At 44.9% G+C, this 21,945-nt stretch overlaps 1 long non-coding RNA gene across 1 annotated transcript; it reads right to left on the bottom strand.

The window, feature by feature from the left end:
* Nucleotides 1-2,463: 2,463 nt before the first annotated feature.
* On the bottom strand, nt 2,464-21,711 carry LOC142828980 (uncharacterized). The gene is made up of 3 exons (XR_012903175.1): nt 21,464-21,711; nt 14,926-15,095; nt 2,464-3,337 (listed from the first exon to the last, which is right to left on the bottom strand). It is a non-coding gene; the product is annotated as an uncharacterized LOC142828980 (long non-coding RNA).
* Nucleotides 21,712-21,945: the final 234 nt, after the last annotated feature.

Here is a 21,945-nt window from a genome sequence, read left to right as displayed (position 1 = left end):
CAACGGAGGTCCCACCTGGCGATGCTGGGTTGCCGGCAGCGGCTTCGTCCGACGGGCTTGTCCCTGGGGCAGCGGCACCGGGCGTTCTGCAGCGGGGCGGGTGGCCAACGGGCGTCGGTGTTGAGGGCGGGCTCGCCCCGGGGCTGGTGGCAGAAGCAGCAGCGCCTCCTCCGGCTCTGGATCTGGCGGCAGGTCTGGCGGCGGGCCTGCAGCTTGGGCCGGAGCTCCTGCCTCCCCAGCGTTCTGCCTCAACTGAGCAGCCCAGCAGTCTTTTATAGCGAGGCTGCACTTCGAGCATGCCCAGTAGGGCTGTGGGGGAGGGGCGTGTTCTACCCAATAAATGGGCTCCCCTTCCTCCTGCTCAGTGCGGGGCAGGTTAGCCCCGTCACAGCATGTTATCAAAATATATATCTATAGTTAGATTTTACCAAGTGAGAAATAAATATAAAGTTCTGAATCACTGTGCAACTCCTACTATGAAGTCACAGATAGCCCTCTTAGACTCTCTAAGGGTATGTCTACACTACCACCCTAGTTCGAACTAGGGTGGTGATGTAGGCAACCGGAGTTGCAAATGAAGCCTGGGATTTGAATTTCCTGGGCTTCATTTGCATAAAGCTGGGCGCCGCCATTTTTAAATGTCCACTAGTGCGGACTCTGTGCCGCGCGGCCACACGCGGCACGGACTAGGTAGTTCGGACTAGGCTTCCTAGTCTGAACTACCGTTACTCCTCGTTTCACGTTTCACTGCCCCCTGCCCCTCGTTTCACATTTCACGAGGAGTAACAGTAGTTTGGACTAGGAAGCCTAGTCCGAACTACCTAGTCCGCACTAGCAGACATTTAAAAATGGCGGCGCCCGGCTTTATGCAAATGAAGCCCGGGAAATTCAAATACCTGGCTTCATTTGCAACTCTGGTTGCCTACATTACCACCTTAGTTCGAACTAGGGTGGTAGTGTAGACATACCCTAATATATCTTGCCACCCAGGCAGTGTATGGGGCCTTAATGTACCCATAAATAACATTTAAAAGATCACTTTAAAGGCCACTTTACATTGCCAAAATGATATAAAGAAGGCCTACTGCAAATCAGAACCAGGCCATGCGTTAATGAAATCTTGACTAGTTTGATAGCCTGTTGGTGGAGTGAAGATAGTTGTGAATGAATGAAATGACAAACACAGTTGGGTTAGGTTCAGGAGTTAGTGGGAAGAGATCATGGTCAAAGATATGTAATTATATACACACACACACACACACACACACACACACTTACTTACAGGGGGAGAAAAACTGACCCTGAATGTTATGTGCCTAGAATCAGCTCAGATTTTCCATTTCTTTCCTCTCTAATTCATTGAAGGAAATTTTTCATCTAACATTTCTGTGGCTTTCTTTTCCTTCTTCTTCCTCTTACAGTGGTGCTTAATGCTGATCAAGCAGTTGTTCTTAAAACTCTAACCAGTTACTTTAAATGTAGTTTCCAATAATTTCTAATCTGCAGTGGCTTCTAGAAAGGTTATCGGATTACCTCTGTGTGAAAGCTTTGATGTTACTAAGGGCTATCTCAGCAGCTCTAGTATTTCAAAAGTGCCCATATCTATTCATGGTTTCCTCTGGAGAATTGCACTGAAGTATCACTTGCAATTCTTTACATTGGATGTAATCCTAAATATAAATGCACCCAAAACTTCAGAACGAATACATCTTTATTAAAGTGATAGCTCATCAGATATTTTGTGTGCCAAAGTACCTAGCAGCAAGTGAGGCAGCAATAAGATGTTTAGCCCATCCCAAACCCGCAAAGACACATATTCTGCTCAACCGCTTAAGTCAAGACATGTAAGCATTCACTTGCAATTATAATGTTATGCTAAATGCAACACTACTGAGTATGGCAGCTCAAGGACTTAAATCTAAAGGACTGGTGGTTTCCTTCTGGTACTACAGGTTGTACCTCTAAAATCCGGCACTCTCTGGTCCAGCAGGACCACAGGTACTTCTGGACCAAAGAACCCAGAAACCTAATGGCAGGAGAACTAGCCTGGATGGGGCAACAGAGCTGGCAGCCTGGCTGGGAACAGTGTGGTACTAGGGTTGGAGTCCTGCGGCAACCTCCAGCAGCTTGCAGCAGCGTGGCACTGGAGTCCTGTGGTAGCCCAGGTTGGCAGGGGAATAGAGCCCCTCAGCAGCCTCCAAGAGCAGAGAGCTGAGGTCAGAGTGCCCTGGCAGCCATCAGGAGTGTGAGGCTAGCACCAGAGTCTCCTCGCAGCCTCCCGAAGCATGGGGTCAGAGTCCCCAGCCAGCGTCCTGGGGGGGGGGGGCTGGAGCCAGAGACCTTCAGTAGTCCCCTGGAACATGGGCCCGGGGACACCCCTGGATGTGTAGGGGAGAAGCCCTGTGGCAGAAGCCAGAGCCTGTGCTGCCCAGAGAGCTGGCAGCAGCTGGACAAGCAGCCCAGTGAGGTTTGGGGTGGGAGGGCAAGGCCCACTAGGGCAAGCCTGCCAGCAGCAGGCAATGAATGGATTTGGGGCTAGTGGCTCGAGACCTCCCGTGGTCCAGAAAATTCTCTCATTTGGGACCAATCAGGACCTGACAGTGCAGAGCTAGGGAGGTCCAACCTGTAGTGGACAGTGTGTATGTTGCAAAAGCCATGCCCACCTTTATGTTCAACACCTTACAGACAGTTGGTTCAACAGATTAAATTTACATCTTTACAGAGAGTGAGGGTTTAAGTGTCACATTGGCATTATGCCTTGTAAATTTCACCCTCAATAATAATAATGATTAATATTGTTGTCACCAATCTCCAGAGGCCACGTTCTGAAAAGGCATGGAGAATTATTTACACTCTCACAGTCAGATGTGATCTCTCCTGTATAGAATGGAAGGCACACTGTCAGTATAGAAATATTGGGAGGAAGCTTGTACCGCTACTGTATGTCTTGTGACAGGCATTTAACATTTCCTTAAGCTTTTAATCCCTGTAAAACTCATGCATTACTAAGTGACGTCTGTGTCCTGCATTTTTATTTCAGTTTTCTAAATTCCACCCTGCACTGTGTGACAAAGAGGAAAAATGCATGCAATTTTCATTGTAAGTGAGCTGAGGCATTTATCAGGTATGGCTGCTGGCTCATTCCTCAATTCTACGTGATGTTCAGCAACAGGATTTCTCCTTGCAAGAAAAAGAACATTAAAGACTAGCCAAGGTGCCCTTAGGTTGACTCACAGCCCGGTTCTTCATACTGTTAAACAATGTGATCAAGTTTATGTTCCATCCGTTGGTGAATTTGCTCTTTGGAAGCATTCTCCCTTCATGCCAGAAAGAATAGCTTTAAAAAGAAAGGAAGCACAGTATGTTAGGCAGATACCATGTAGCAGCACCCTAATATCCTTTCTTTGCACTGTGTCAAATAATGGACACAGATGTAACTGATCATCATTTTTTTTCATTTTGTGATCAATGAAAATGAAATTAACACTTAAAACCGATTCAAGTCCTCCTCCTCCCCCCCCTTTTTTCAGTGATTGTTTCTTGTAGAAAGCACTAGGCAGCCTTTCTTGAGAGAGAGAAAGAGAGAGAGAGAGAGAGAGAGAGAGAGAGAGAGAGAGAGAGGGTTTGACTGCCAAGCACACCACAAAACAAGACATAAAACATAAAATATCTGAGCATGAAATTTGCTTCGGGAAAATGAAAAGATGATTCAAGTGCTATGTGCTAACTGCCACGCATACCACAGCAGCTTTCAAAGTGTCAGGGTACAATATCAACATTCAAGTAACGTGTTCAAATGTATGACAAATTATACATTAAAATCATGCCTGTTGGAGCAGCACATGCTCTCAGCAAGCATAAGAGCAGCAAGTAGTCATTAATCACAGAAATTAGAGATGGATGGATCCCACCAGCCTTTACTTTCAGAAGAGATGCAAGGCAATCCCTTTGTGCTGAATGCACATCAGAGGGAATATTAGCATCCAGGTAGCTACAGCTTCCCAACAGTCTGGGCTATACCTTGTTAAGTTTCTTAACTCCATTTTTCATGTAACAAGAATACCGTTTTCTCCATGAATAAACTCATAGATTCCAAGGTCAGAAGAGAGCATTGTGATCACGTAGGCTAATCATAGAGGTCAGAGAATTTCCCCGAAATAATTCTTAAAGCTTGTCTTTTAGAAAAAATTTCAATCTTGATTTGAAATTAGTCAGTGATGGAGAAACCTTCATGACAACTTTGGGTAAATTGTTCCAAGGATTCATTATTTCACTGTTAAAATTCTATGCCTTATTCCAGTCTGTATCTGTCCAGCTTTGACTCTAGCCAAAGGATTGTATTATACCTTTCTCTGGTAGTTTGAAAATCCCATAATTAAATATTTGTTCACCATTTAGATATCTAAAACCATAACCAAATCTTTAAGCTAAATTGATGGATTGAAAATAAATTTCAGAGAGGTAGCCAAATTAATCTGCTACAGGAAAAATTTTAAAAACACCTTAAAGACTAACAAAACATGTAGATGATCATGAGCTTTCAGGCAAAACCCACTTCTTCAGATGATCAGAGTATATAAGTCCAGATCCAAGAATAAATAAGGGGCGGGGGGGCGGGGGAGGAAGAAAAAGAGAGACAGTGAGTAGATAGCTTCGGGGAACGGGGGAGGTAGCCGAGTTAGTCTGTACAGGATAAACTTAAAAAACAACAAATGGTCTGGTAGCACTTTATAGACTAACAAAACACGTAGATGGTGTCATGAGCTTTTGTGGGCACAGCCCACTTCTTCAGATGACCAGAGTTTTGAGTTTAGGATGTGCAGAGATAGTTCAAATAGTTAGACGAGGCTGATAAGAACAATTAGCACATCCATTGTTTGGTTGGCTGTTTAAGTCATTAAAAGATGGAAGATAATGTGCGAGCCATCCTTTGTCCCAGTTCAGACCATTAGCATAAGAGTTAAACTTGTGAACGAAGTTAAGTTCCAATCCTTCTCTGTATATATTTGGCTTGTGGAATTGGTCTGAAACAAAACAGCGACTTGGAGATCCATTAATGAGTGTAAAATAAGTAACATTTTCTAAGCCTTTAATCATTCTTGTGACTTCTTTCTAAGCCCCCTTCAAATTTATCAACAACCTTCTTAATCATGTACACCTCAACTAGACACAGTATTCCAGCCACAGTTGTACCAGTGCAAAACGGAATTGAAATAACCTTTCTGCTCCAACTTGCAATTTCTCTGTTTATGCATCACAGGATTGAATTAACTCTTTTGGCCATAGCCTTACATTGGTGCTCATGTTCAGCTTATTAACTACCATGACTTTCAGATAAAGAACCCCATCCTGTAAGCATAGCCTACATTCTTTGTTCCTACCAGTGCACATTTACAGTTAGCCATATTAAAACACACACTCTTTATATCTGCTCAGTTTAGATCCAGATTGCTCTAAATCAGTGATCTAGTCTCCTCCTCATTTACCACTCTCTCAATGTTTGTGTTATCTGAAAATTTTATCTGTGGGAATTTTTTGTTTTCTTCCATGTCACTGATAAAAGTTGTAATAGCCCAGAGCCAAGAAATGACTCCATGGGACCAGCCTGGAATCATATCTGCTTAATCCTGATTCCTCATTTACAGTTACATTTGGGGACCTAACAGTTAGCCAAGCAGTTTGTTTAGAGCTAAGTCTTATGACTGGCCTCAAACTAAATAGCCAGATATGTCAGGGATAGAATCTGCTCCTTGACAGCTATTGTATCCTTGCTCTAAGAAAGGCCACAACCCGGGTCTTCATGTGAAGTTGGACCTCCCATGTCTGCCCTTAAATCAGGCATGAAGAACCTTTTTTGGATAGGGGCCCACTGATGCACAGAAAAATCAGTTGGGAGACAGCCACAAGAGAAACAAAATATAAACAAAATCAGGTAGTAGATTTTGTGTGATCCAGCCTTGTACGGAGATGGTGGGAGGAAGTGGAGCACCAGCACAGGCTCCCCAAAGCTAGAGGGAGCCCTGAGCTTGGGGGGTCAGATCCAGATAAGCCGGGGGCCACATCCACCCTCCAGGCCTGAGGTTCCCCACCCCTGCCTTAAATGCTGCTGTGTGAAAGGAAATTTGTGTGGCTGAATTCTGCTGCTAACCTGTCTATCCTGAACTGGACTCTGGAGTTGCTATATCTGGGCATTTCCATGGCTTTGGAGAATGGAGCAGCATTTATCCCTTGATGATATTGATAAATAAGTATATAATCACTCATCTCCTCAGATTCCGTGAGAAGATATTCAGCAGTGTGGCTCAGGGCACCTGGTACCTTTCAGACAGAACTTAGTCCAGTGCACATTGACTATTTACCTACTGCCCAGCATGGCTAAAAGGAAGGCACATGGAGGAAACAGTTACAAACAATTGTTAGCAGACCCCTGCACACAATATAAAGAATAAGAAGGCTGCAGAATCCTGAGTCCACAGGGGAAAGCACCAGTGGGGAAGGCTGTTGGAGAAGGCCAGAATCCAGGCAAGAGGTACTGGGTTTCCCTAATCTTCTAGAGGTCCTGTAGAATGGGGTAGATCTTTTAGACATGATGCATACGGGGCAAATCCAGTGTGTGTGTCCCTGTTTCCCATAATATGTGTCTGGGCAGATTCCTCATCCCTTTTCCTTTGTTTCTGGGGTGGCTGAGCTCTTCTGGATTTTCGGATCTCCACAGAATGTTGCCACAGAAGTCTGGGCATTCCTACAACCAGGGCTGGAATACCTGTGGCCATTGCTCCCCTCATGCACGGGAAGGTAGCCATCTCACTGTCAAGGACACCTTTGGCTTTTCAATGTCTCCTTCTTGGATGTGTGCAGTCTCACAATCCTGACAACTATGCCATATGTAGCACCTCCTTGCGGCCAAGTGTGGCTCATTGGGAATTTTCCTCAGGTTGCTGTTCACTCAGGGCCCCTTAAAAAATCCACAGTGTCCAGATATTCAAAACATACCCCTTTCTGGGGTCCAATTTATCAAAGTCTTTTAAAAAAGCCCTCAAAATTGTAAAGTCTTGATTGCAAATCCAGCTGAACCTAGCCTCTCCTCCCAGAAGATCTGTCTTCCTTCTCCCTGGAACCTCTAACCTGGAGTTCGGCTTTCTCCACAGACCTTCCCTTTCTTTTGTCTTCCTCCAAAAAAGACTAAGAGAGGCTTCTTACTTCCTTCAGTGACTATATAATTAGCTGTAGCTATCTCCCCCCTTTATAAGGTCCGAGTGCCTTGCCTTAAGCTCGATTGGGCAGCACCTAAACAGTGCAAGAGAACTAGATCCCTCCCTCTTAAAAGGCCCAGTCACCCTGTGATAAAATGATTTCCTCTTTTTAGTAAGCTATTCCATATTCATTGTCAAGAAGAGTTGTTGTAGAGGGATGTGTGAATTGGTTTGGACAAGATAATTATCCTACACCTCTGTTTCTCACCCAGTTGCCATCCATGTTTAGAAGTAATTCTTTTTGGAGGCACAGAGGTTTTCAGGCAACACTGTTTGCTTTTCTTCATTTTCACAAGCATTTTCATTTTCTGAATTCTGCCCAAGCATGGGAGCTGAAGTTCTATTTCAAACCCTGTGTTGCAGACTCAGGGTATGTCTACACTACAAAGTTAGTTCGAACTAATGGACGTTAGTTCGAACTAACTTTAATAGGTGCTACACTAGCGCTCCGCTAGTTCGAATTTGAATCGAACTAGCGGAGCGCTTAGTTCGAACTAGGTAAACCTCATTTTACGAGGACTAACGCCTAGTTCGAACTAGCTAGTTCGAACTAAGGGCTGTGTAGCCCTTTAGTTCGAACTAGTGGGAGGCTAGCCCTCCCCAGGTTTCCCTGGTGGCCACTCTGGCCAACACCAGGGAAACTCTATGCCCCCCTCCCGGCCCCGGACCCCTTAAAGGGGCACGGGCTGGCTACGGTGCCCGTGCCAGGTGCAAGCCTGCCAGCACCCAGCTAGCAGACCCTGCACCTGGCACGGCACAGAGCCACCCACCCGATGCCCCCCAGCCCACCCCCTCTTGCCGGGACCAGGCTGGCGGCTCCCGGGAGCTTGCCCTGGACCGCAAGAGGCGGGCACCTTCCTGGGCTAGTGCGGACATCGTGGACCTCGTCCACGATCTCCGCACTAGGCACAGGAAAGTGGCCGTCTAGGGCAGGAGAGCTGCCAGCCTGGCCACCCAGGACCAGGTGTGCATGAAAATCAAGGGGGTCCACTGAGACCCCCGACACTGAGCCCTGAGCTTACAATGGCCGTCCTGGGTCAGACCAAAGGTCCATCTAGCCCAGTAGCCTGTCTGCCAACAGCGGCCAACCCTAGGGACCCTGGAGGGGATGGACCGAAGACAATGACCAAGCCATTTGTCTCGTGCCATCCCTCTCCAGCCTTCCACAAACTTTGGGCAGGGACACCACTCCTACCCTCTGGCTAATAGGACTCCATGGACCCAACCTCCATCACTTTATCTCACTTCCCTTTAAACTCTGTTCTAGTTGTAGCCTTCACAGCCTCCTGCAGCAAGGAGTTCCACAGGTTAACTATTTGCTTTGTCAAGAAGAACAACTTTCTCTTACTAGTTTCAAGCCTGCTACCCAGTCCTTTCCTTTGGTGTCCTCTAGTCCTTCTTGATGGGAACTCAGGAAGAACTTTTCTGAATGCACCCTCTCCACCCAACCCCTGCTTTTAGAGACCTCTATCCTGTCCCCCCTCCGTCTCCTCTTTTCTAAGCTGAACAGTCCCAGTCTCTGTAGCCTTTCTTCATCTGGGACCTGTTCCCAACCCCTGATCATGTTAGTTGCCCTCCCCTCTCCCAGCCTTTCTCTTCCCCTCTCCCACCTCCTTTTCCCAGTCTCCCCCAGTTTTTGTTCAATAAAGACAGAGTCAATGTTGGAAGAAACGTTATCTTTATTTTGTACATCAAGAAGAAGGGGGGCTAAGGAAGGGTAAGTGGAAGGAGGTGAGGGAGGAATGGGGTACGAGCCCCCGATGGGGAGGACTGGGCTGGCTCTGCGGGCTTCTGGGGGTGGAAGCTCTCCTGCAGTCCCCCAATTACTCCCTCTCCCCAGATGGCAGCCTGCGGCAAGTGCAGCCGGGCTGATGGCCGAGTGGTGTGATGTGCCCAGTGTGGGCACTCAGGGCACTCCAAGCCAGAACTTCTTTGCAAGCGGGGCACTCCTTAGAACTGTGTGTCCGGGGTGGGGGTCGGGACCCTTTAAGCGCAGCCCTCGGCTAGCCTGAGACAGCATCTCCATGCTCTAAGTCCTCCTTTTATGCCCTGCCGGCACTGCTTCCGGCCATCCTTAAGCCCTGTTCAGAGTCCACTCAATGTGGACTTACTAGTTCGAACTAGCAAAACGCTAGTTCGAACTAGTTTTTAGTTCTAGACGCGTTAGTTCGAACTAGCGCTGTAGTGTAGACATACCCAGGGGCTGGATCCAGGCAAGCTGGGGGCTGCATCTGGCCACCAGACCTGAGATTCCCCCATCCCTGTATTGCACAACCATAATTTAAGACAAATTGTAGCAAAAAACAATGGGAATAGAAGGGGGAGGGTGCAGTGGTATTGAAACAATTAGTATAGTGGGGAGTTGAGTGTCATCAAACCAAACTGTCAACCCTGAATATGATGGAAACCACTTCAAGCCAGGGAGTGATTCTGCACCCTCAGCACTACCCAAGTTCTATGAGAGAAGTCAAGGCTAATGTGATTGGGGTAAAGAGGCTATTGCTTAGCTTGATGGCTCCAAATCATCTTCAATTTCTTACTTTAAGTAAAATAACTTAAATAAGTGGCTACCCCTGACTGGTAGGTATCATGGTATAAATGGATTTTGGAGAGGTATCATTAGAAAGAGCAGTTCAGGAGAAAGTAAGTTTAGAAAGATCATTCTATGGGTCAGCATAGAAGAAAGCCCGGGAGAAACACACAAATTCAAGGCAGGCATCTCTGGCAATGGAGATGGCACAGGAGATGATGAGATAAAGCACAAAACCCACTGATTTCTCTATGGGTATGTCTACACTACAAAGTTAGTTCGAACTAACTTAGTTCGAATTAGTTAATTCGAACTAAGCTAGTTCGAACTAACGCGTCTAGAACTAAAAACTAGTTCGAACTAGCGTTTTGCTAGTTCGAACTAGCAAGTCCACATTGAGTGGACTCTGAACAGGGCTTAAGGATGGCCGGAAGCAGTGCCGGCAGGGCATAAAAGGAGGACTTAGAGCATGGAGATGCTGTCTCAGGCTAGCCGAGGGCTGCGCTTAAAGGGTCCCGACCCCCACCCCGGACACACAGTTCTAAGGGGTGCCCCGCTTGCAAAGAAGTTCTGGCTTGGAGTGCCCTGAGTGCCCACAGTGGGCACATCACACCACTCGGCCATCAGCCCAGCTGCACTTGCCGCAGGCTGCCATCTGGGGAGAGGGAGTAATTGGGGGGCTGCAGGAGAGCTTCCACCCCCAGAAGCCCGCAGAGCCAGCCCAGTCCTCCCCATCGGGGGCTCGTACCCCATTCCTCCCTCACCTCCTTCCACTTACCCTTCCTTAGCCCCCCTTCTTATTGATGTACAAAATAAAGATAACGTTTCTTCCAACATTGACTCTGTCTTTATTGAAAAAAAACTGGGGGAGACTGGGAAAAGGAGGTGGGAGAGGGGAAGAGAAAGGCTGGGAGAGGGGAGGGCAACTAACATGATCAGGGGTTGGGAACAGGTCCCAGATGAAGAGAGGCTACAGAGACTGGGACTGTTCAGCTTAGAAAAGAGGAGACGGAGGGGGGACAGGATAGAGGTCTCTAAAAGCAGGGGTTGGGTGGAGAGGGTGCATTCAGAAAAGTTCTTCATGAGTTCCCATAAAGAAGGACTAGAGGACACCAAAGGAAAGGACTGGGTAGCAGGCTTGAAACTAGTAAGAGAAAGTTGTTCTTCTTGACAAAGCAAAGAGTTAACCTGTGGAACTCCTTGCTGCAGGAGGCTGTGAAGGCTACAACTAGAACAGAGTTTAAAGGGAAGTGAGATAAAGTGATGGAGGTTGGGTCCATGGAGTCCTATTAGCCAGAGGGTAGGAGTGGTGTCCCTGCCCAAAGTTTGTGGAAGGCTGGAGAGGGATGGCACGAGACAAATGGCTTGGTAATTGTCTTCGGTCCATCCCCTCCAGGGTCCCTAGGGTTGGCCTCTGTCGGCAGACAGGCTACTGGGCTAGATGGACCTTTGGTCTGACCCAGTACGGCCATTGTAAGCTCAGGGCTCAGTGTCGGGGGTCTCAGTGGACCCCCTTGATTTTCATGCACACCTGGTCCTGGGTGGCCAGGCTGGCAGCTCTCCTGCCCTAGACGGCCACTTTCCTGTGCCTAGTGCGGAGATCGTGGACGAGGTCCACGATGTCCGCACTAGCCCAGGAAGGTGCCCGCCTCTTGCGGTCCAGGGCAAGCTCCCGGGAGCCGCCAGACTGGTCCCGGCAAGAGGGGGTGGGCTGGGGGGCATCGGGTGGGTGGCTCTGTGCCGTGCCAGGTGCAGGGTCTGCTAGCTGGGTGCTGGCAGGCTTGCACCTGGCACGGGCACCGTAGCCAGCCCGTGCCCCTTTAAGGGGTCCGGGGCCGGGAGGGGGGCATAGAGTTTCCCTGGTGTTGGCCAGAGTGGCCACCAGGGAAACCTGGGGAGGGCTAGCCTCCCACTAGTTCGAACTAAAGGGCTACACAGCCCTTAGTTCGAACTAGCTAGTTCGAACTAGGCGTTAGTCCTCGTAAAATGAGGTTTTCCTAGTTCGAACTAAGCGCTCCGCTAGTTCGATTCAAATTCGAACTAGCGGAGCGCTAGTGTAGCACCTATTAAAGTTAGTTCGAACTAACGTCCGTTAGTTCGAACTAACTTTGTAGTGTAGACATACCCTATGATATCTTTCCAACCAACAATGAGCCTTTTGAAATCATCCCAGCTTTAACCAGAATGTCATGCAGATTCCTTTCTTCTAACCTCTCTCTTCCATATTCATAGAGGCCAATTTCTCTGAAGAGCATAGTGTGTGATAAAAACCGACGGCTCTGTAAATCTCATTGTCACAAAGTACTGTATCTTACACCCTTAATTGATATAACAACATTAACAATATTGTGCTGTTTTATTCATCTCATGCTAACATGAAAGTTGGCTTATTGCCTAGTTCAAATAACCTAAGCTTGTCAAAAGAATTAGGTAAAAGTGGTTTTCTGGAACAGTAATTTGTTAAGTGAGTATCTGGCAGATTCCAGTTCCTGAAGTCATGCACTACATGGAGGATAGGTTTCTAACTTTTTGTTCCAATTCTGATAGTGTTGGGCAGGATTATTTTGTTTTCTATTTGGACTGATGTGAGCAGAATAAAATCTACCAGGTGGCCTATAACTACACTGGCTCTGACTAGAATAATCATGAGCAAACATTCTCCTATAAAAAATGAAAAGGCTTATGCTATTTGACAAGGTTAGATGTATAATTATCCATATACAAAATACCAAGTTCTTGACCCACAACAATGCTAGGAAGTGACAGTTCAAAGTGGGGTTTTATACTTAAAATATTTTTCTTTTTAAAAGGTCACATCATTTGTATCAGTTTTGAAAAGTTAATTCTTGAAATAAACCATTTGGAATGCCTTTGGGGAGAGTATACTGTTGCATACTTCCCTAGCCCTGGTGATCATGTAGAACCCCCCAAATCCAAGGTATAATCCTCTCTCAGGACTTTAGTTTGGGAAACACATTTTTCTGTTTATAAATATTTGAATATCCCTTAAATCCCATTGTCACTTTTCCCAAGTAGGTCACAGCTAAGGAAGGATGCCAGGTTCAGGAAAAATTGTTGAGAAATAGGACAGATTCATCCCAAAACTGGTGATTATTCTACCATTAGACATATCAAGCCAGTAACAAAAGTAAACTTCTGTCTCACCACATTGGTTAACAAGAAGTGCAAATTGCAGTCTAGTTAGGCATCTTTGCCCTTGTTTCACCACTCATCTAAATTTTATGATGATTATTGAAAACCCCTTACAAAGGAAAAGAGCTCTTCTGATCTCAAAAGAATAGTCATAAACTCATTGTTAAATGTGACATTTTTATACATATTGTCCTCAGTTTTGGAAAATGTGTTCTGAACTATTTGGTTGAAATATATTTAATGCTAAATTATGTGAATTTATCACAAACAATGTATTTTATCAGATTTCACCTTGTAACAATATGTTCTTCTTCAATGAAACTAGGTCTAGGGACAGGTCATATATGCTGGATATATAATCCTGATTCTCTGTTGGAGTGGCCATGAAGGACCATGTCAGCCCACAGGGTACAGTATAAAAATGGATTTTATGTGGTTTGCATTTTGTTTTACATTTTATTTATGTATAGCAAGTAGAATATGTTTTAAGAAAGACAAGTAGAACTTCTTTTGTTCATTGTTCACAGCTCTATCTTTCCTGGGACTTTTAAGAAATAATGCTATTTAAAATAAAAAGCAAAGTTTCCAGTGCTGCTCTAATTTTGGAGAGCAAAAAATACAGGCTTACCAGATATATTTAAGAAGTCTCTTAGGAGCTGATAAAAAAAATCACTATGAACTTTTTTTCTGTCTGAAATAATATGATCTCTAGCTTGTATTGCATCTGTAAAAACTTTTTAGAATAATGTATGAATTTTTTAAAGGGGTCAGCTACACAATGCTAGAAATGTGTTTCCCATGAGCATGCATATAGCTTTCTGAAAACAGACTTAGTAAATATTTAGACTAGACAAAGATAATGTTCTTTTGAAAGTTTTAATTACACTATTACTGCCTACAAATAGGCAGAAAGAAGACAGAAAATGAAGCTTGTAATTGTAAAATGAAAGCAAAGAACAAACCCAAATCAAACCAGAACACTTAAAGAGCCTGAATATATACTGGGCTAAATATTAAATTCTGAACCATTTTGTTAAGATTCAAGTAAAAGATGAGTTTTGTTATAAAAATTTCTACTAAAAGTCTCCTGTAGTAAAAGAAAGGTGGTATAACACAATCCAGTTTATTATGCTTCATTCACCCTATCTTCTGAGGAATTCATGCAAGCCTCAGAGATTCCTTTACCTTTATTAGTCCCACTCCTGACTCCTAGAAGTGCTGGTGAAGTGTCTTGAGGTGTACTTCCTCTCTGGGACAGGGTTTTATCTCAATGCCCTGTCAACCTTGTTAAGTACCAATGGTGCCTTTGGAATCAAATAAATTTATTTTTATCTTACGGTGTTAGACACAGAAAAGATCCATCTGGCCTTTTTGTCTTTTCCCCCCTGAGTGCATGATGTCTTCTGGCTGCATATTATGTAAGAACATTTCTGCCACCATTCTTTGTTCTGTGTAGTGACACTGATTTAATGCACATGCCTGCAATATTGACTTCAAGAAGGTTAACTGTGAAGACGACAATAAGAGCCAGATCCTCAACTGGTGAAGTTGGAATAGTTCTATTAAGGTCAATGGAGCTATGTCCACTAACACCAGCTAAGAATCTGGAAAAGTCCCAAGAAAGAAGGGTTTCATCTAAATTATTTTTAAATTAATCTGGTGAAATGTCCTCCACGATTGTCCTTATGAGACTATTGCACAATCTACTAAATCTGATCATTGGGCATTTTTTTCCACTCTCCTGCCTCAATTTACCTTTGCTTCATTTCATTCCATTGCTCTTAGTTATATTGACACACTCTAGACAAATGATCTTCCCCATCACTACAATTCATTAGACATCATTCAGATGCTTGTACTTGACTGCCAAACGTTATTTAGCAAAGCAATTATATATAAGGCATTTTCTAATAAATAAATAAATAAATAAATAAATGACTGTTTCCTCATAAATCAGTCCTTTACTCTCCCTTATCTTATTTCCCTGACCTTGATCTTCTGGATTACTTCCAGCCTCTTGAAATTCTTTTAAGGTGCCTTGAGATGGACAACTTTCAAGTTGTGGTCTCACTAGTGCCATAAATAACTCCTTTGGTTTGCAGCAGAAATTCTTCTTCCTGTGGAGCCTCGGATCACATTCCTTTGGCTACCATATTACACTGTAAGTAAAGGGAGGGAGAAGAACTATTTAGCTAAAAGACAACATTGGCACAAGAACAAATAAGTATAACCTTGCCATGAATAAATTTGGGATGAAATTTAGAAGTGTATATCCATCAGAGGAATGAGGTTTTGGAACAGTCTGTCAATAGGGCTGTGTCCAGACTCAGGGGTTTTTTCGAAAAAAGTAGCCTTTTTTCGAAAAAACTTCACCTGCCTCTAGACTGCAGCCGCTTTCTTTCGAAATTAAATCGAAAGAACGCGGCTTTTCTTTCGACGGCGGTAAACCTAATTCCACGAGGAAGAACGCCTTCTTTCAAAAGTGCTCTTTAGAAAGAAGGCGTTCTTGAAAGCAAACAGGCTTTTTAGAAAGAGAGCATCCAGACTCACTGGGTGCTTTCTTTCGAAAAAGAGGCTTGCTTTTTCGAAATTCCGCGTGCAGTCTAGACGCTCTCTTTCGAAAGAGGCTCTTTTGAAAGTATCTTTCGAAAGAGGCTTGCAGTCTAGACATAGCCTAGGAGTAGTGGGAGCAAGAACTCCACCTAATTTTAAGATAGAATGTGATAAATGAAGGAACTGCTTTATATAATGGGGTTTCCTGCAATAATAGGAGATTGGACTCAGTGCCTCAAGAGGGCCTATAGTCCTATGTTCCTAGCTCCAGTTTATAATCCCTTTGATTTCTAACCAAGGTGATTTGACCCCAAGACCACAAACACTATGGACAGAGAAGTAGATATAATAAAATTACAGAAATCTCTCTATTCCGCCAGCAATTGGACAAATAGGCCATCTCACAGGTATATATAAGGATCCTGAAGTTTGCTTGTTTTGTGCTTCTATTCTTGTGGCTTTGCCTCTTGTTTCAACCATGTGGAAAAGCATTTTAAAATTATCTTTGGTTGTCTTAAAGAAGTTGGCTGAAAAGGGCATATTTGTTCTCTCACAAGACTATGTGTTCTGTTTTGGCTGGAGAAGGCATGGAATTTGTTTCCCCTCTAGAAGAAATAGGTCTAATAATTTCTATACTTGCTCACCCTCTCCCACTGGCATATGAAAAGTTCAATACAGCCCAGAGTAGGATTATACTAGGCTTTGCAACAACTATTCATTTCCCAGTTCCCAGCTCTGACTTTGGGATTGCCCCTTCCAAGAGTCAGAGTCACTTGGCTACTTATAGAGCTTTGTAAATCTCATTGAACAATTTTGAAAAAGTAGCTTACAAGGTGTCTATACTATAATATGTTTTCACAGCAATAACAATGAGAGATACAGCCATGTAGTTGTCATCTTCAAAACACAGTCTCTTCCTGAGCTCTACAATGACTGTCCCACCGCTTCTCTAGATATAGCACCATGCATCTAGAACTCAACCCATGTCCCTTATGGTTTTAATGTCAATTCCAGGAGAGGTGAGTATGTCTGGACGTGATAGGGCACATTCAGGTTGTGTCTAGTCTACATGGCTCCATCGATGGAGCCATGTAGATTAGACAGATAGGCAAAGGCAAATGAAGCCGCGATTTAAATGATCGTGGCTTCATTTAAATTTACATGGCTGCCGTGCTGAGCCAACAAACAGCTGATCAGCTGTTTGTCGGCTCAGCGCGCTAGTCTGAACGCTCCCCTGCCGACATCAAAGCCCTTTGTCGGCAGCCCCGTTATTCCTCGTGGGATGAAGTTTACCGGGGCTGCCAACAAAGGGCTTTGATGTCGGCAGGGGAGCGTTCAGACTAGCGCGCTGAGCCGACAAACAGCTGATCAGCTGTTTGTCGGCTCAGCACAGCAGCCATGTAAATTTAAATGAAGCCCTGATCATTTAAATCGCGGCTTCATTTGCCTTTGCCAAAAAAACAAATCCACATGTCTCCGTCGACAGAGCCATGTAGTTTAGACACACCCTCAGGCTATGTCTAGACTGCAAGCCTCTTTCGAAAAAGAGCGTCTAGACTGCTAGCGGAACTTTCGAAAAAGCAAGCCGCTTTTTCGAAAGAGAGCACCCAGGCAGTCTGGATGCTCTCTTTTGAAATACCCCTGTTTGCATTCAAGAACTCCTTTTTTCGAAAGAGCACTTCTCGTGAAATTAGGTTTACCACCGTCGAAAGAAAAGCCGCGTTCTTTCAATTTAATTTCGAAAGAACGCGGCTGCACTCTAGACGCAGGTGAAATTTTTTCGAATAAAGGCTACTTTTTTCGAAAAAAAACCCTGAGTCTGGACACAGCCTCACGGTTTACATTCCATAAAAGTGGATTTTCAATTCTTTACCCTGATTAAAAGGGCACAGAAAGGGGCTATTTTTACCTTAATTTTACAGGATTATATTTTCAATGTTCCAGAAAAATTCATAGTGTGTTGGAAGTTTGCTTGTTTAAACAGGAGGCAACCCAAGTGACTGGTCATTTTCCTTAAAACCAGTTAACAGTCTTTTAACTCCAAATCAGCAATGTAAAAACAAGCAGCTTTAATATCCTCAAAACACCCAGGAAAATAATCCATCCTTTTTTAATGGTCTGATTCCAGTAAGACTCAGCTGCCTTTGACTGCTTCCATTCAAGAAGCCTCTGAGAACTGGGGCTCTGACTGTTACTGATGTCTGCCTTGGTAGAACTGTCTTCTAGGGGCTCTGCTTTTGCCAGTGTGCAACAGGGATGCAGAACCTCCTCCCTTAAGACAGTGAGGGTATGTCTACACTAGAAAGTTAGTTCGAACTAACGGACGTTAGTTCGAACTAACTTTCCTATGCGCTACACTAGCGCTCCGCTAGTTCGAATTTGAATCGAACTAGCGGAGCGCTTAGTTCGAACTAGGTAAACCTCATTTTACGAGGACTAACGCCTAGTTCGAACTAGCTAGTTCGAACTAAGGGCTGTGTAGCCCTTTAGTTCGAACTAGTGGGAGGCTAGCCCTCCCCAGGTTTCCCTGGTGGCCACTCTGGCCAACACCAGGGAAACTCTATGCCCCCCTCCCGGCCCCGGACCCCTTAAAGGGGCACGGGCTGGCTACGGTGCCCGTGCCAGGTGCAAGCCTGCCAGCACCCAGCTAGCAGACCCTGCACCTGGCACGGCACAGAGCCACCCACCCGATGCCCCCCAGCCCACCCCCTCTTGCCGGGACCAGGCTGGCGGCTCCCGGGAGCTTGCCCTGGACCGCAAGAGGCGGGCACCTTCCTGGGCTAGTGCGGACATCGTGGACCTCGTCCACGATCTCCGCACTAGGCACAGGAAAGTGGCCGTCTAGGGCAGGAGAGCTGCCAGCCTGGCCACCCAGGACCAGGTGTGAATGAAAATCAAGGGGGTCCACTGAGACCCCCGACACTGAGCCCTGAGCTTACAATGGCCGTCCTGGGTCAGACCAAAGGTCCATCTAGCCCAGTAGCCTGTCTGCCCACAGCGGCCAACCCTAGGGACCCTGGAGGGGATGGACCGAAGACAGTGACCAAGCCATTTGTCTCGTGCCATCCCTCTCCAGCCTTCCACAAACTTTGGGCAGGGACACCACTCCTACCCTCTGGCTAATAGGACTCCATGGACCCAACCTCCATGACTTGATCTCACTTCCCTTTAAACTCTGTTCTAGTTGTAGCCTTCACAGCCTCCTGCAGCAAGGAGTTCCACAGGTTAACTATTTGCTTTGTCAAGAAGAACAACTTTCTCTTACTAGTTTCAAGCCTGCTACCCAGTCCTTTCCTTTGGTGTCCTCTAGTCCTTCTTTATGGGAACTCAGGAAGAACTTTTCTGAATGCACCCTCTCCACCCAACCCCTGCTTTTACAGACCTCTATCCTGTCCCCCCTCCGTCTCCTCTTTTCTAAGCTGAACAGTCCCAGTCTCTGTAGCCTCTCTTCATCTGGGACCTGTTCCCAACCCCTGATCATGTTAGTTGCCCTCCCCTCTCCCAGCCTTTCTCTTCCCCTCTCCCACCTCCTTTTCCCAGTCTCCCCCAGTTTTTTTCAATAAAGACAGAGTCAATGTTGGAAGAAACGTTATCTTTATTTTGTACATCAAGAAGAAGGGGGGCTAGGGAAGGGCAAGTGGAAGGAGGTGAGGGAGGAATGGGGTACGAGCCCCCGATGGGGAGGACTGGGCTGGCTCTGCGGGCTTCTGGGGGTGGAAGCTCTCCTGCAGCCCCCCAATTACTCCCTCTCCCCAGATGGCAGCCTGCGGCAAGTGCAGCCGGGCTGATGGCCGAGTGGTGTGATGTGCCCAGTGTGGGCACTCAGGGCACTCCAAGCCAGAACTTCTTTGCAAGCGGGGCACCCCTTAGAACTGTGTGTCCGGGGTGGGGGTCGGGACCCTTTAAGCGCAGCCCTCGGCTAGCCTGAGACAGTATCTCCATGCTCTAAATCCTCCTTTTATGCCCTGCCGGCACTGCTTCCGGCCATCATTAAGCCCTGTTCAGAGTCCACTCAATGTGGACTTACTAGTTCGAACTAGCAAAACGCTAGTTCGAACTAGTTTTTAGTTCTAGATGCGTTAGTTCGAACTAGCTTAGTTCGAATTAACTAATTCGAACTAAGTTAGTTCGAACTAGCGCTGTAGTGTAGACGTACCCTGAGTTACCAGTCCATCCTGTAAGAGTGCACTTGCTTATAGCAAATATTAAGCATAGTCCATGTTGCCTTTGCATAATTTTCTAAATGTTCAAGTGGCAATCTGATTGTTGTTCTATGCATGAGGCACTATATTAGAAAAACTTAAAAAAACAAATAGTCTGGTAGCACTTTAAAGACTAACAAAACATGTAGATGGTATCATGAGCTTTCGTGGGCACAGCCCACTTCTTCAGGTGATTCCAGTCATCTGAAAAAGCGGGCTGTGCCCACAAAAGCTCATGATACCATCTACATGTTTTGTTAGTCTGTACAGACAAACTTAAAAAAACAATAAAGTCTGGTAGCACTTTATAGACTCTCTCGGCTACCCCCTGAAGCTTCTATATTAGAAAAGTAATGCATCATAAAATTGTAATGCAAGAGACTGCACAGTTACTGGGTCTATCCAATAACTGTTGAAATCACTATATAGATGTAGTTGTACCATGGCTTTCTAGAGTTTCACACTTTCCTTCAGTAGGGTTTGGAGATGTGAGGTAATAACAAAGGTAATCTGAAACTGCAACATACAACAGTTATTTTCAAAATGATGAGCTTTATTACAAGTTCCTCTACACTTCCATCCTTTTCTATATACTTTAAATAACAGAATTGATTTTCAGAAGCCAATCTTTTTGTTTCCCTTGTTACCTTATTATTACTTCACAAATTCAGCTGAGATGCTAGAAGATCTTTTCACTTGCCTTCTACACTGAGTAACCTCATTTTCATGACACTGCACAATATAATTTTGCTGTTTATTCAGAGACTAGAATATTGAGCCCAGAGATTAGTCATAATGCAAGTGATGAATAAATAAAGGCCCTAACTAATAGCATATTGAAAGTGCTTGAACATCTCATTATGAATCATCTTATTAATAATAGAAGCTTCATTTTAACCAGGTTTGGGTAGAAATAACATAAAGGTAGGTATCACAGGAAAAATAAAGTTAATATAACTTTAATTATACAGAAAGTACAAAAAATTAAAAATCAGATTTGTGCTATTTGAATTTGGAGATGGACTATATTGAATCAGTTCATTAAAAATATTCATGGGATGAGCTCATAGAACATGAGCCCATCTGGTGCATTTCATTGTACCCATGAGGAGCTGGAAACTTATCACCTCTCACTTTCATAATGAATTAGATGTTAAATGAGTCTCAAAGAAAAACTTGTAGGTTACTTGACTTATATAGAATTGGAAAAATTTGGTATTTCAGGAGAAACACCTTTGTTATGAAAGGTCAAATTTCACAAGAAATAAGTTGAATGTGAGACTATCAATAACAGACTAACCTGTTGGAATGGGTATGACTATTGGAAATTGTGATTAATGACATTTCAGAACATAGTGTAGAACATATTTATGACTGTACAGTTCCATGTGATACTGCATGCTGTAAAGTCATTGTTCATTTTTGTGAGATGGTAATTTGCAGGTATTTTCAAGGGTTACCAATGAAGATCTATTGGAAAATGTTGCAAGATAGGTGGGAACATATTGTTACCCCTTTTGGCACAAGAACTTAACTAATATTGAAGGTCTTGCAGGTTGTTTCCATGCGCATAAATTGCTCATGGAGTCATGCAACCTTATTTATTTACGCAAAATGTAAATAAATTGATAACTCTGAAAACAATATAAATAAAAATTAAAAAAAAAACAGGAGGAAGTTTCTTGGCTCACACTTCCAAGTCTTTAAGCTATTCTTATGTCCCAACTCCACCCCTTCCTTGTTTTCTCACAGGGTCACATTTCCAGTCTCACCTTTCACATTTGCACTGTGTTTCTGGATTTTTGTCTGCTTCTCTGATAGCTGCTTCCAGGTCTGCCAACAGACTTCGCCAAGCTCAGGGCAATGTGGGGGAAGTCTCAGGCCCAAGCCCCCAGAAAGGATGGAATCTCAGGCAGAAGGGTGGAGTCTCAGCCAGTCCTCACTTTCATACAGACCATGTCTTGCCTCCCCCAGCCAGCCCTCAGTGCCATTCAGTCTATTCCATGTGGAGCTCTGGAAGCTTTTTAAAGGGACAGGGGCTCTGGCCCCCACTGCTGCCGTAGTAGTGGTGGCAGCCTGGAACCCTGTGTGATTTTAAATCAAAAGGCCCCAGGGCAACTGTCTCTCTTTGTTCCCTGTAGGTGGCCCTGGGGGCCCTGGCTACCTTATTTTCTGGTTTTAACTGTTCCTGGCTACAGACTCACATGCAATTATGGAACTAGGGTTTGTAACTGAGGTGGTTAATGGGTCATCA

This window comes from Pelodiscus sinensis, chromosome 4 (assembly GCF_049634645.1).
Source record: "Pelodiscus sinensis isolate JC-2024 chromosome 4, ASM4963464v1, whole genome shotgun sequence".
NCBI classification, from domain to species: domain Eukaryota; kingdom Metazoa; phylum Chordata; order Testudines; family Trionychidae; genus Pelodiscus; species Pelodiscus sinensis.
Note: the sequence above shows the minus strand (reverse complement) of the source record. Positions and strands in the feature narration are given on the sequence as shown.